At 44.8% G+C, this 15967-nt stretch overlaps 1 long non-coding RNA gene across 1 annotated transcript; it reads left to right on the top strand.

Annotated features, from left to right (window-relative positions):
• Positions 1–403: 403 nt before the first annotated feature.
• Positions 404–13452, top strand: LOC137480687 (uncharacterized). The gene is made up of 4 exons (XR_011003033.1): positions 404–1120; positions 1775–1833; positions 8035–8221; positions 12917–13452. It is a non-coding gene; the product is annotated as an uncharacterized lncRNA (long non-coding RNA).
• Positions 13453–15967: the final 2515 nt, after the last annotated feature.

Below are 15967 nucleotides of genomic sequence, written 5' to 3'. Positions count from 1 at the left end.
CTCATGACACCCAACTCTGTACTGTAACCACTAGACAAACTGCCTCCCGGAACCGTATCTCATCTCTATCTCCCTACATATGCACAATAAAGCCTTTGTAGTATATGCTGTACACTTGCTATTGATAGTTGTATCAGCTGAAAGATAATGCTCGCTCTTCTCGCTGGCTGCAAGTGTGCTCCACACAGCCTCAATTATCTGAACATAATGGTGGAGAAGGGGTGAATTTTGGATAACTGAAGGCTTCAAATAACTGAAGGAGTTTTCAGTGCAATTAATAACATGGTAGGAGTACAGAAGGTTTTGGAGAGCAGGTTCATGTACCTGGTGTCACACTGCAGTCAGTCAATAAAAAACATTCTCAGAGTTTTTCTCTTTTTCTGAACATAGTTGTGGCTTTTCCTTGCTTTTTTCAGACAAAAAAAAAAAAAAGACTAATGTATTTTAGATGTGTTGGTATCCATTTAAGTTTGATGAAGACTAACAGCCATCATTTTGGTCAATGGGAAGCTGCTTATGGACATGGGTATTTTAAAAACACCGACTGATTGGTGTTACACAGTTCGGCTGGCAGCGGGGTGTGGGCTATGTGGGTGGCTTTGAATGTCTGCAGAGGAGCACGACCAGAGATCATATGAAAAATAATTTCCCCTGTACATGCCATAAACTCTGGGATTTCAAGTATGACCCTGCTGTAATGAGCTCCCTACAAGCAAACAAACGTTCGGTTACTGTAGAGACGCATTCGTTTAGGAAGATAAAAACATGATCCGCAGAACACGCTCACGGAGTGTCTGTGCACTGCACACTGACCTCCATGTGACAGAAATCTTCACTTGTGCGACTTCATAATAAATTTAACCATGCCACCTAGGCCAGCTGCACATCACTGTCTGCTTTCTCTGCAAGATAATTTATTTCTAATTGCAATAGAATAAAAAGACGGGATAAAATTTGCAAAGCGTATCACAAAGTGTTACTGGCCCCGTTAGGTTTTCATTGCATGCTCTCACTATGACTTGCTTTTCAAAACCAGCTCTGTCCTCTGCCTCACACCAGATGCAGGAATTAAGAGCAGCCTTTACCCTTGCAGCGGTTATGAACTAACAGATCGGTGCAGGTAAGGCCGAAAGATCTTAAGGAAGGGAATAAATTTGGGTTGGTTTTTATGAAATACAGTGTTGGGTAGAGACTTCATCCTGAACTGCCTCTGTTCTGGGACTGAGGCAGTTATGTGCCCCCATCAGAGAAGCACTCAAACACATTCAGATTAGTACAAACCCCACAGTTTGGTTTATTTTTCTCAGTTATTACCTGAGAGACAGGATATGCTGACATCTGGGGCCTGATATCTGACATATTTTTTGAAAAGATTGATCTAATCTTAATTGCTTTAAATTATGATCTTAAATTTTTCTCTGTAAGCTTTCATTGCCCGGTCTCATTAGCTACTTTAGGTACCTGAAAAAAAATATATATACTTTCTTATATGCCTCAGTATTTACCCCAATATGCATTTTGGTAAGAGAGAACATGCATATTTATTATCAGTAATACAGTTTGGATACACACATAAATGATTCTCTTCCTACTTAGACATCATATTATACACAATTTGTATATGCGTATTTATAAGGGCTTAAATGGAAACAGGACTGACACCAACATTTTATGCATTATTAGGAGGAGCAAGTTCATCCTTTAAAATGACTATATTTGGAAATCTGATTCTAAACTCTTGCTGGTTTAACTTAACTTTGTGGCTTTTCTCCAGATTTTCAAAACCAGTGGAAGTGAGGACAGGATTGAGAGGAGCACTTGTGCTCCTTGAAGGTGAGCGTTTGCATGGATGCACTTGTGTTAAGGGACTGGGTAAGGGTGCTGCTTTCAGCCCATCTCAGAAATGACTGCACCAAAGAGTGGAAAGTGTGGGGCTTCACAGGTCAATATTTGTGCATTGCTGTGCTCTTTTTTTTTTTTCCCCCCCCAACCACTTTGGTGGTCAAAAGTCCTATCCCTTTTTTTTTTTTTTTTTTCTTTTTTTTAATTTTCTTTTAATACCTAGTCAGCTGCTCTAGTGGGAGTCTTGCGCTCCCTCTTCTTTTCCCGCATTGTGTCGATCCCTTTTTGAATCCATAAAGCAGCGAGCTAAAGCACAAAGAGCCCGCGATAAAGCCAGGGGTTTTCTCTAGCAGTTGCGATAGTGAAAGTTGGCGGGAGCGGCGCTGGGAAAGCGATGCCCTGAGCAGAGCCGCTCTGGCCAGCCTGGCTTTGTCCGGCCTGGCGGGCCTAAGAGCGGGTATTCGGCGGCGGCTCAGCGGCCTCTCGGAGCGCTGGCTGCGCCGCGCTGCGCTGCGCTGCGCCGCGCTGCGCTGCGCTGCCGCGGGCCGGCTCCGCGGGCAGCGCCGGCCGGGGCAGTGCGCGCCGCGGCCCATAGGGGGCAGCAGCCGCCTGCGCTCGGGCCGCGCTCCGCCCGTGCCGCGCAAAGCCCGCGCCAGCTCCGCGCCAGCTCCGCGCCAGCCCCGCACGGCGCAAAGCGCCCCGCGCAGCCACCCCCAGCCCCGCGCAGCCCCGCTGCTCATGGCAACAGCCCCCTGCAGGAAGCGGGGTTTTTTTTGTTTTTGCGGTTTTTCGCTTTTTCTCTGTTTGTGTGTGTATAATTGCAGCGCGGAGTGAGGAGGCTCTGACGGGCTGTCCTAGGTAACTTTCCCCACAATGGAAAAAAACAAAACCAAACCTAAAGACCTACTAAAAAGAAAACAAAAACTGCAACCACTTACATACCTATTAATAATGTTGTGTTGCTTGTGCAAAAATACACCCCGAAGAACATCTGAGTAAATGCGTGTATAGAATATGTAAGTTGCTGTAAAAGCAGCTTTTTGTTTGCGTGAGGGTCCGTATGAAACCCAAGATGCAATATCGTGCCATGCTCTGATCTTTGTTTCAAGATACAGCTATGGGTAGATTTCACGATGGAACATCTTTTACCTCTTATTTCATCACTTCTAACTTTGCTGTTTTAACATCTTTTACCTCTTATTTCATCACTTCTAACTTTGCTGTTTTCAGCACATGCACACTCAGTATTAAAATCCCGTGATTATTACTTTTTCTAACTCTCTCTTTGCCTGTTAACAAGATCCTTTAAAAACCAAACTAAACCAAAATCCTTTTAGATCCCATGTGGATTTGTTACTCCGATGTTGGTAGCATCAGTGGCCAGTTCTCTGAACTTTTCTGGCAAGTACAAGGGCGAGCTGCTTCCCCGGGTGAGTTTGCAGCCAGAGCCGCTGCTGCTGCCGAAGCACCGACCGAGGCGCAGGAAGGACCGAGCAAATGGTTACAAACGAGCACTGCTCCTCGGCTCCACATTTTTCTCTTCGCCTTAAATGCACTTTATTGCACCTTTCCCGCAGTTTGTTCTGAGGACAGCCACACTGATAATCCTTATCCAGCGCAGAGGAATTCCCCTCCTGGCTCTCAGATTGAAGCCGCGGGCTGGCATTCTACTGCTCTGATATGTTGATTTGGATATTTTTAATTATTCTTCCATATTATCTCTTGCTCGTGTTGCTGGTGCAGTTTACCTCCAACCACAATCCGAGGCTGGCTAACAGTTGCTATAACATAGCTTCAGCATTTCCTATCCCTAGATTTTTAGGGCTGTGATTTCAGCAGAATACATGGTTTGTCAATTCAGTGGGGGCTTTCAAACTGCATGGCAGCCGTGAAAGTGAAGAATCCATGAGAGAAGCTCTGTGTGTGTGTGGTACTGGGGGTGTAGGATATGGGCAGACTCTTTAATAAACTGAGAATATTATTTTTGATTTTTGGTTCTCTGGAAGGTTTTTGTTCTGTTTTTTGATGATGGCTTGAACTATTCCCCAAACTGAAAGTAGTTGCTTTTCCTATATTTTGACAGCAGACTCTAATAAATAGAAGTCTTTCCCGGTTTTTAGAAAATCAGTGCATTGAGTGCATGCTGAATACCAAGAACAAACTATTTTTGAAGTTGTTCTGCATTGTGGAGTATCAGTGTTTTATATGTTCAAACCAGTGTGTGCAATTCCTCACAACTGTTACATTCACTTTAAACAATGAGGTCTTTGCTCAGGAATAGTCCTGGGCTTGTTAGGGAATCAGTGCAATGCTGGCCCTAATCAATAAATGAAGTTTGCTTGTGGCAGGACTAACGCAGCCATTATATAAGAGGAAAATCCATTTAAGTATTTGATTATTTTCCTAAGGGTTTCATTTGCTGGTTTTCAGGCAGGATGGTGTCACTTAGAGCAAGTATTTAATCTTTTTTTCTCTAAAATAATCAAACTGCAAATGACACTGAAAACTTAGCACTGAACCTTGGTCTTACAGGATTAGTTCCCATCAACTTCACACACAGGAGCAAAGGCCACAGAAGAAATCCCACCCAAGAAAACATATTCTTTGCCCTGGATAACCTGGTTATCTTATATGTTCCAGGTATGAACTGTTGGTTCATTCCTGATGCATGAAGAGTGAATTCCTGCCTTTCTTACTCTGACAGGGTTTTGCCAGGGCAAATTTACTCCTGGCTTACACCATCTGTAACCTCAGTGGGAGCAAAATTCAGCCCTTCAGCTCTAAGGGGAGCCTGTTTGATCTCGTCCTTTATTGCCGAGTGGTATCAGGAAGGGAGCTAAGCACAGAAACGTGACTACCACCGAGCTGCTATTTGTTGCACTGCATTATCTGTAGTATCCTTGTTATTCTAGAAACCTTTTTTTTTTTCCCTGCCTGGAACATTTTGCTGCAGCAAATGAAGAAGGGGGGAAAAAATTGAAGAGACCTTCATTTGGTGGCATAGAAAATTTGCATAAAATATCGCTCTAAGCATTGAAGGATCTTATTACATAGGGTTTTGATGATAATCTTTGTTGAAATAATATTTAACACATGCTGCACTTTTAATTAAGTATCTGAATAATCTCAAATTAATACCAGAGGTTTAAAAATAAGTTTTCATTTTAGTGAACTGTAACATAATAGCAAGCTGCATGGCAACCCCTTCCTTTAGCCTTTGATTTAATTAAATGCCCTTCTGTGTGCTTCTTCTCACTTTAGAAACGCACATAAAGAAATCAGACCCAGGCGTTTTATTTAGGATTTTGCCACTTTTCCTTTTCCTTACATCTTTGCTTATTAATTTGCCCTGCTTCCTCTTCAGCTTTGATTAAGGTGTTTCTTTGAGGATCAGCTCATCTGGGGCTTTGCAAACTGGCCTGCATGTTTGAAAGGGGCAGTTGCAGCGTGTCATGCTGGTGTTGGGGTTTTGGTGATGGTGACACACAGGTTCCTCTCTGGAAGCAGCCAGCTGTGGCAGGGAAGTGCTGGGTCCTGTACTGCACATGTCTGTGTGTGCCATGGGGAGGATCCAGCCAGGTAAATCCTGGGGCAGCTCACACAGCACAGTGACACGCTGGAGTGTGTTATGCTCCTGGAGTTTGATTATAAGGTGAAAAGGAGCTCAACAATGCAATGGCTTCGGACGGCAATCAAACCATTGCAAATAAATTCACGTTTATTCTATTTATTTTTTCAAATTAAAAAGGCCTGATCCAGTCAATTTGTTTGCCTTCCAGTAAGGTATGTTTGACAATCACTGCTTCATTATTCCTTCTTAAGAAATTCCACTAACCAAAGGAGGGGAAACAGCCCTCGCTCAGATCCATGTTGATGAAATTGTTTTGCTGGAGCCACTTTGCTGGGTGAGCGTGGGTGTGGGCTGGGGGGAGGCTGTTTACTGCTTTTTTGGAAACATGCTCCAGTTTGGGAGAGTGAGGATGTGAAGCAGGCTGGCTTTGAAGGCTTTCTGTTAGATTTCTCCCTTTATCCCTTTCCATCTATCATTGTAAAGGAGACATATATAACCACCGCACTTTGTATATTAAGGGGGGCTGCCTGCTTTTTCCCTTTGCTGAGATAATGACGCTGAGGGTTGTTGACTGCTGTTATCTCTGATGACAGCCTTATCTGCATGGCTCTGATTCCTGCTCCCAGAGTCAGAGATATCCAGTCCTTCGGGAACTGACCACTGCTCCCACTGTGGCCAGGCAGGCTGGAAAGCAAATACTTAGGGGTGACAGAGTTCTTGATCAGATGTGCTGTTTACTATGTTCACCTCTCCCAAAATACTGAAAGGAATATTGGAGGGAAATACTGGGGGTGAGAAATGAGAGCTGCAGAATCAAGTCAGATAAAAACCAAATGCTTCCAGCTCTCCCCAGACAGCCACTGGTGGGGACAGTTTTTGTGCATGACTAGTTGTTGAATAATGTTGGTGTGGGGCTTGGCTTTTCTGCCCCACAGAGACCCTGCACTGATGGACCTGGTGATGATATTGACACAGCAGAGGGACTGTTACACCCTCCTGGCTGTACCAAGTCAGAATCCAGGGGTTTATTTTAATTCCTCTAAACATAATAATCTGCAGTTAATTGGCTAGCATTCACCATGCCTCCAACATGCACAGTACTGCCGTGGTTTGGCACGCCACAGTCCTGTCCCTCAGAGATCTCAAGCCAAATTTCAAATATTTGTGAATTTAGCCTCCTAATGGTCTTGAGAAATGCTCTAGTTTTACTGCTGCAGGAAGTGAGATACAGAGATAGTGTGTGCACTTGACTGGGATCCCCCAGCTGCGCGTGCAGTCAGCCATGAAATCCAGGTCTCCAAACACCTCCCTGGCACCCTGCTCATCAAACCCATCCCGTTGCCCAAGTTTTACCCTAACAACCCTTAAAAATAGACAACTGTTCCCATTTTCTAAGGCATGGGTTCGTGCAAACCCTGCTGTACTAAAAGTACCTTTCAGGGTGGAAAAACTCCTAGAAAATTCCACCTTAAAGCAGTGCTAAGCAGGAGCTCATTGAGTAAATGGGCAAGAGCTCAGAGATGCATGAGTTTGAGTCAGAGAGCCCTGCCCATGCTCTGCCTCGTCTCCCCTTTCCCCTGCGAGATCATCTGCCCTTTCTTAAAGGCCTGGGGCTATAAGGAGTTCTTTTCCTCCCTGCCACGTGTTATAATACAAGTGTTTCAATCTGAACACTTAGACCAATTTGATCGATATATGATCCAGCCTGTCTGTACCCCGTGGCACCTCTGCCGTTGGTGCTCTGCCATCTGAGCTGCCCTGAGCAGCAATCTGAGGCTTCCAAGGTGAATTATAAAGCCAGTGTTACTAAAATACACATTGCTGAAGTATGCTGATGCTTCGCCCCCACATTTAAAAAATGTATTGTACTGAATACTGCTTGCTGGGGGTGGCAGGGGGGAATACTGCATTTGCCTTAAAAGTTTAAAGGGATGTTTATTTTTTTAGTGCTTCACAAGAAGGCAAAGCACTTTTTAGTACTAAAAAACAATTACTGATTAAAAACCAGAATGGGTACTGAGAAAATTATTCCATTTAATTTTTTTTCTTTTCTTAAAAAGGAAGAAAAATATAACTCAAAACTTTTTATTCGAAAAGCATTTTTATTTGAAAAGCTGATTTTGTAATGTACGGAGTTCTTTTATTCTCACTCCCAGTATGGTTTTGTGCAATGTAATGTGGGACCACCCAGGGCTGCTTCTGCACTTTCCCCATGGCTAACGTGTGGGGCTGTTTTCCTGAGACATGCAAAACAGTACTGATCTACAGATATTCAACTAAGAATGTAAGAAATCTGTCTAGGATATTATTAAATCAGCAGAAATTTCAGTTGCAAACCACAGTTTGGAATATTCTTACACACACTGTTTGAAGAGGAGCTTAGACATTGATAACTTGTCTGTCTTTTCCCCTCCAGTGCTTCCAGCTGGTCTAATAAAAGGGAAAACCTCACCCTGTGGATTTTGCTTTGCTGTTGAATGTGAGGATGAAATATGTCAAGTGAATAATACTTATTTTCCAAAGCTATAAGGGACTGAAAGGGGTTAGGATGGGATCTCACTGTGGTAAAATTGGGATTACGCACTTGGATATAACATTGCCTTTTCCCTGGGTCTATCTAGGGCTCTGACTCAAACCTGCTGGTTCAAGGACTTCAGAGACAGAGCCCAGGAGGGGCCCTGGACACTGGGGTCCTGGCTGCTGGCTCCTGCTCACGTCACCAGGGCACATCCTCCCACATCGGTCTCATCAGCTGTGCCAGAGTCACCGGCAGCAGAGCTGCACAGCAGTGCCTGAGCTGAGCTACCTGTAAGTAGTGCAAAGCCCTGTGCTAAAGCCAGACATCATCTCTGCTGGGATTTTAACCTGAGCTCACAGACAGAACAGTAATTTGATCATTCAAGCTCACCGTTACGCAGCCCTGGAGATGATAAGGGTGGTTCAATTCCAGCAATTGCAGCATGGAAACTTTCTCCCTGATGGTTTCTCTGTTGTGATTCCCCCACCCAGCACATGCCATCCTCGGCCACAGATGTGCTCATTTTCCTGTATCATTTCCACCCACCCAGCACAGCACCACAGTGGCTCCTCTCCCACACTGCAGCCCCGCCATGGGAGGACATCCCTGTGCATTCAGGATCACGGTGGGAGCACGGTTTGTGTGTAGGCAGGACTTATCTGCAGCTGTGGAAATGCCAGCAGCCCCCATCTTCTGAGCATTAATTACACAGCCCCCTGTGCTCCTCTGTTCCCAGGTGGAAAATGGAGATACCCTTCTTAATCCACACCGTCACTTTAGTTCACCGTGGCTCGCAAGGTGCTCCTGCATCCACAGCGGGGAGGCACTGGAGAAGTGACAAAGATGATTAATAAGGAGGTTATTAACAAATGCTACAGGTCAAATTCCACACCAGCTCCCAAGTTTGTGCTTGACACGGAGGTCAGTGTCATGAACAATTCCCCATGTGGCTGGGAGCTGGACTTGACTTTTGGATGTAAAGCCAGGATAGGCAAAAATTAGGTTAAATAGATTTGACCTGCACCTGATAGAAATGTTTCTGAGAGAGTGAGGTGCTTTCTGTGGTATTACTGGAATGTAAAACCATCTCCCAGGTGTTTTACCAGTGGTCACATGGACTGGTGTAGTTGTTTTGCAAGCTTGTTTATCTAAACTTTTGGAATTTGAGGGGCAGCTGACAAACAAAACTTCTGAATCTCTTATGGCTTGGTCAGACAGCAAACTGTGTACTTGCTGTGGGGGAAAAGCACTGCTCTTCTGGAGTGTGGTTTCCATTTAAATATTCGGAGGGCTCCTAGCTCTGGCCTGCCTGTGTTTATCTGTGCCAAGTGTGAATGGGAATTGGAAAAGGAGAAAGAGAGAATGACTGCGTTTTAAAAAGCTAATTTAGAAGCAGATGCAGTCTTCTGTAAAGATGATTCTGATTGTCCAGAGCTCTTTTAAAGGAACAAGGTTAAATGCATTTTATTGAGAATATAGGATTAGACACACGCACAAAATTAACAACATCATCTTTATTTATTTCATACTTGTACAGCTAAGAGTATAAGCCAGTCAATTCCTGATGATTCAGGAATGCAAGGGGATTTTCTGTATTGTTTTTTTATTTCATAAAGCTCTTTATCTCTGGCTTTGTATATTAGCTGCTTCTACACTGCCAGCAGTGCAGTGCACTCCCCCTGACCACTATCCTTCTGTAACCGAAGGGGGAAAACAGGCATTGACTGGAAACAGGGCAATCCATGGAAGCTACAGGTAAAATCCTTGTGAGTCTATTCCCACATGCCCTGATTTAACAGTTTAAACTACCTTGCATGGGAAAGGCTGGTGCTCACACTGCTCTTCCACACAAGATGACCGAGGGTTTAAAACAACCCAATGAAGCAGTATAATCACAGTATTATTTACAAAGTGCTCTTGTTTTGGCAAATAACATGAGTAGAGCCAGTTCAAATTGACTGCAGTCTGTGTTCAAAGCCATGTCTGGAGCAGGGCTGCCTTTTTTGTATATTTTTACACTGTGATTTTTATTTTGGCTGCATCTATTCACTGCCATTGTATAAGGAAGACATAATAATTTAAAGAAAAAGCATGGGGAAATGGGAGTTTCTTTTTTGTCAGCTTTATACTCAGGGAAACTGAGGCACAGAGCGGTCCTGGAGGTTTGTGAATGAAGAAAGCCTGTGAAGCAGCAGAGGATTTTGAAAGAGGGCCCAGGGCTCCAACATCATGGCACTGGCAGATGTTCCCCATGCACAAGGGTAACAGGAGAGCAGCCCAAAAGTTATTCACTTGATGGAGTTTGCCCACACACATCAGCAGCACACAGGTGGTAAGGGCAGGAAGAGAGGGTCCCTCATGAGTTTAAAGTTTTGTAGCTTCATCTCTGATGGAGCAGGATGCTCCAGACATGGATCATTTCTCAGAAAAAAAAAAAAAAAGGTTAAAAGCAACTCATCTTAAAACTTCTTTTGGATGATCACAGCCAAAAACTTCAAGAGCCCTCCACATAGACTCTTGACAAAGAGAACTCCAGTCTCAATTACACATCAGTGTCCCATCAGTGGAGAGAAAAAAAGAAAAAAGGAAAGGAAAAGGAAGAAAAAGAAAAAAGAAAAAGAAAAAGAAAAAGAAAAGAAAAGAAAAGAAAAGAAAAGAATTAAAAATTAATATATTAATTCCAGCTTTTCATGGACTGTCTGCCTTGTCTCAGCTGTCTGGCTTTACCCTCCCATCCTCATTTTGGTAGTGTCATCTCTCTAGATCCTATCTTACCTTTCTGGAGCAAACACAGGCTCTTACTTATGTAGATGGAGCCAGGATCTGTGCTGCAGAGGAGCAGCGTGTCACTGGTGAGTTCAAATAAGCTGTGTTGAGTCATGCCAGCTGAGGATCCTGCTGCTTGGATTTATTGCTGAGAAAAGACCAAAAGTGAATGCCCAGCACAAGGGAGGTTTTGCCTTATGTGCCTCATAGGCTTAATTAATATACAGATTTTTGTTCACTGCTAGTTCTTAAAACCAAAATCACTAACAGACAAATTATGCAAAGGACAAGGGCAGAAATGTTGTGCTCATGGCTTTTTACTGTCTATATAGCACTGAAGTTGGGTAGAGCACTCTGAGGCATTTAACAGACATGATGGCATGAAATGCTGAATATAATTAAGCCAGATGGAGCTTTGTTGTCCGTTTGAGTGGAGTCACGACTGCCCTTTCCCGAGAAGTTCCTGGTTTAAGGGTCATTCTTGCCTTGAACAGAGCTTCAGCAGGCAACAGGATTTGGATCTGCTGGGCAAAGTCTTGGCCTGGAGGAGCCTCAGATGGTGAGCATGAGCCCTAAGCATGGCAGAGCTGTGCTGGCTGGGGTGCCTCTCTTTAGTGAGGGCATGTCCCAATGGACCTATGACTACTCAGACATGCTGGTTAAACACTTGCTCTTCCTGCTGTTGCAAATACCATAACAAAAATAGCCTCCAACAAGCTGGACATAAATTTTCTGTACATTCCTATGTATTACTTTGTTCCAGGTTTAATCTTGGCAGTGAATATTCCAGGATTCCTGTTCAGAAGAGAGTGGTCTACACCTCTTTGCAAATCCTTGGTTTGAGTCACTAAAAATGTGTTATTTTCTTGCTGTGGTGCTACCCAAGATTTAGAGGTTGCAATTCAACATTCAGGAAAATCAATGACCTTGGATTGCAAGCAAGAAGGTTTTTAAAAGGCTGATTTAATTGCTGGTGGTTCTTACCTACTTTCTGTGTTTGAAACCATAAGGGTACTTAAAAAACTACATTTTCTTCCTTTTTCCAAAGTAATGAAGGCTAGATACTCTTTTTACCTGTTGAAGAATGTGTGATAATTTATAGTGCTCACCTTGAGACACCTGTCTTGGGTGTCTGAGTGGGGAAACTACTCTTCTGAATGTCTCCATGCTCCTCTGAAAGGACCATTTGGAGACCAACCTCCCAAGGTTAGTTACCCAAGTTACAGTTTAAGAGACAGCCCCTCATCTCTGGTTTCATTTGTTGCCTCTGAGAGCTAAAACTGAACCTTCAAGAAAAACCTTGTGTAGTATAAGCTCACTGTGAATTTGTGGTCTCAAGCCAACTACAAAAATCTAAGAGTGGAAGAGAAGGGCCAGCAAAGCTGTTTCCCAGAGCATGAAAAATATGGCTGCAAGTGTTCTAGGACTGGAAATTTGGAATTCTTTTCTCTACCCCTTTTGACTGCATTTTTACCCTTGTCTGGTTTCTCTGTCTGTTTGTACCAGTGTATGTCACTGGAACTTACGGTTTGTGCCGAGTAGGTTTAACATCAGTGAATATCCAACCCTTCCCACAGGACTGAAAGGGAGTTCTAGTTATCCAGCTAAGAAGATGTTTCATGTGCTCATGTCAACCCTGATCACAGCTAAGCAGCACATCAGTAGTGAGAACTGGAAATGGCCACCAACGAATTTCAAGGAATCCCAGTCCACCTTGAGATGCTCCATAGTCATAAAAGTTGGTGAGAGTGGTTGTGCAGATTTTTCCAAGTAACAAACAATAGGATAAGAAGAAACGGCCTCAGGTTGCAGCAGGGGAGGTACAATGGGATTGGATTTTAGGAAGAAATCATCACCAACTGGGCTGTCAAGCACTGGAACAGCTGCCCAGTGTGGTGGTGGAACCACCACCCTTGGAGGAATTTAGAAGACATATAGAGGTGGCACTGAGGGACATGGGTTAGTGGTGACCTTGGCAGTGCTGGGTAAACAGCTGAGCTCTATGTTCTGAAAAGACTGTTCCATCCTAAACAATTCTATGGCTCTGTATCTCTAACATACTCCACTCCATCTGTTCTTTTGCATCTGCAGGTTTATCTGCTGCGTCCCATCTTATGTTCAATCAGAGCTGGGAGGGGAGTAATGGCAAAGTTTCACAGTGCTCAAATCACTCCTCATTTAATATCTATGTAATATTTCTTTTTGCTTTTACCTTCCAGAACTGAAAGGCCTTTTTGTGGAGTGCAGTGCCCTGCCCTGGAGGGCTCTCCCTGGCCTGTGGTTTCATGCTCTGCAGTCTCATCCAAGTCAACTGCATTTGGGATTTCTCTTCCAGCCCATTTCCCACAGAACAATTTGGAGCAGGTACATTTCTGTAGTGCAGGACTGAGCATGGGGAGCACTACAAACCACGCATGGGAAGGTGTCCTGTGCAAAGACTGCCCTTACACAAGAACATACAGGAATAATGGGAAATTGTTTGGGTGTTGGGATGCAGTTGGGATTCATTGTCACTGCAAGGAGTGGAGAGCATTGCCTTGGTTTGGTGGTGTGGGTCCAGGCTCTATCTCAGGACTCTGCTCCTGCCACTGTCCCTGTGGCATGGGCACACCTCTGCTGTCCCCTGCAGCAAAGGGGTCGGCATCAGGGTGAATTGCAACGTGGGGAAAAGCTTGCAAATACTGCTTGGTGGTTTGAGGCCAGCAGGAAGAGAGCAGAGCAGCGGGGCATTAACTGAGGGGCTTTAGAGGATTGGGGAGGATTTGGTGGCACTTCCTCTGGGCGAGGAGCGCTCAATGCTCGCACGCCGCTATTGTGTGGGGAGGATAAAGCATAAAGCGGGGTGGCCGGAGGGAGCCGGGCCGGGCTCCGGCCGGCGCCAGCCCAAGGAGCGCAGCCCCAGCGGGAGCTCCCAGCCCCAGCAGCCGGCCCGGCCCGCCCGCCGCACGGCCCTGCTCACTTTGAAGCCCCTGGTGCTGCAGAGGGGCGCTTTCTCTGGCTCTTGTTTGCTGATGATCCCTAAATTAAGAAATGCAAATCTATTCAGGGCAGATTCCTTTTCCAAAGGCAACTTGCCTCAGTTGCTAATTCCCTGCACGGCTTCTATACAGACCCCTCGCAAACACCTGCAGCTTTTTTTTTTTCTTCCTCTCCCCCTTTTTCCAGGGAGCGGGTGGCAATGGGGAGTTTATTGAAAATCTTTGTTTTCTCTGATGCAGTGAAACTTGCTTTGCTCTTTTGCCACCTTTTCTTTTCCCTTTTCACAGAATAAATACAGCTGATCCATCTCCAGCCCCTCTGCACGTGCCAGAAGAATAAATCGCCCGCCTCACCCCCAGCCCCCTTCTTTAATTCTTTCCCCTGCTGCTGTGTTTGCTTATTCTCACTGCAGCTGTAGTGCTGGTTGCAAGCGTGAGTTGACCTATTGCTGGTTTGTTTGGCACTGACTCTGCAGAGCCATCCCCCCCTAAAAAAGACTTCAAAATCGACTGTTAGAGCCCTCACTAGGCTTCTCTCTCTCTTTTTTTTTTTTGTTTTTTGTTTTTTGCTCCTCCCTCTTCTATTATTACAGCACTTGCCTTTTGTTGCCAGTGCAAATACAAATACACACACACACCCCACACACAGGCGTGCAAGCACTGGGGAGTGAGGAGAGTGAAGCCCCTGAAATATTGCACTGTCCAAAGTCCACGGGTTAAAACAAACATCAACACTGCGTCAAATAGTTTGCCGTAAGAGTCTTTTGTTATGAAGATAAGCTTGTTATCTCTTTCATTCAGATTTTAATCTGACAGGTCATTTGCATACTGCCAGCCGACTTCAGGGTGTGCATTAGATCCACTTTGCATTTAAATCCTCTGTCAGTCAGGCAAATAAAAAAGGGGGAGTTGGGGGGGAGAAAATAGCAAAGAACCCCTTTCAGATACTCCCAGTTATTGCTACTTCTTTTTGTAGTTTTGATTGTTGATGCAGAAAAGTTCTCCTGGGTCTTGCGGCTCTGTATGATTTTGGGTAGCCAGGATGCCATGAGCTGCATCTTTGAGGTCTTGCAAAAGATCCCATTGTGACCCCTGGGCCCCTTCCTCACCCAAATCCCTCTTCAAACCCTGCTAGGCAGACTCTTTCCCCACACTGACCTCTGTTGCCCAGTAAAACCTAGACCCTGCCCTCAGTCAGGTTAAGCCTGTCCTGGGCTTGCATGAGAAGGGATTAAGCCCTTGGGAATAACAGGACAAGGAACAATGCCACAATGCAGTTAACAAGACACCTATTTAACAACTTTCATGTAAATGTGCCTCTTCCCTTAGTTATTCTACTTGTCTTACATGTCTCTCTATATTTTTATTTTTTATCCACGTGAAGCCTGATCCTGCATCCTTAATCCTGAAGCTCCATCACATGTGCTGGAGGGATTCTAGGGACAAGGCTGCTCTTACAGGTAACAGGAATTCATTGTGAAAGACAAAAGCTGCGGGACACGGGTCACCTATGGTGCAAGTGCAGGTTGGTGGGATTGTGTTGTTCTGTGGGCACAGAGGGCTACAGCAGTTTCTGGTGTCTGGAAAGTCCATAGGCACAAAACCCCAAACAAACCAATGCAAAAACCCCACACTACTTGTTGAAGGTGTTATCAAAATGCATGACTGCTGAGGATCTGTGGTTCTTGCCACCACGTTTTTCTGTAACAGCACAAGTCGGGAATTTCAGCTTCTGGATCTGATTCCTCTCATGTCTATGTTTGGACAAATTGGTGACGCTCACTTTTCTCTTCCTGAGACCAGCCCAAATAGCGTCAAGACTTCTTTGTTTCTTGGAGATCCAAGCACAGGTTCCAGCCTGCCCTGCCTTGGCTGTCCCCAGCATCTGGCCATGGACCACCAGGTCCTGCCAGCTCTTGCCAGCACCTCCTCTGAGATGCTGAAACAATGCACCGTGGACAAGATTAAACCTGGTGCAATTCTTGTCCTGTGCATGGACGTGTAACCACAGCTCTGCTGAAGACCACAGAAATTATCCTGGGGTAAGTGAAAGGTAAAACTATGACTCTCCTTCCTGAAATACAATGGAGAGCCCGTGAGACAAGGCCACAGTCCCCCTACAGAGAGGGATGGAGTTCCTGGGGATTGTGTCCCAAACCACAGCAAGCAGAGCTATAGAAGAACTTCTCCTTCAGCCCCAATGGGGTTAAAGATTGAATGTGATTAAATTAGTGTATCCAAAAGAGAGGAGTAAATAGTTGCAGGACATTTATTCAGCTCTAATATGACAAG

The sequence above is a fragment of the Anomalospiza imberbis genome, chromosome 11, assembly GCF_031753505.1.
Source record: "Anomalospiza imberbis isolate Cuckoo-Finch-1a 21T00152 chromosome 11, ASM3175350v1, whole genome shotgun sequence".
Classification (NCBI taxonomy): Eukaryota; Metazoa; Chordata; class Aves; order Passeriformes; family Viduidae; genus Anomalospiza; species Anomalospiza imberbis.
Note: the sequence above shows the minus strand (reverse complement) of the source record. Positions and strands in the feature narration are given on the sequence as shown.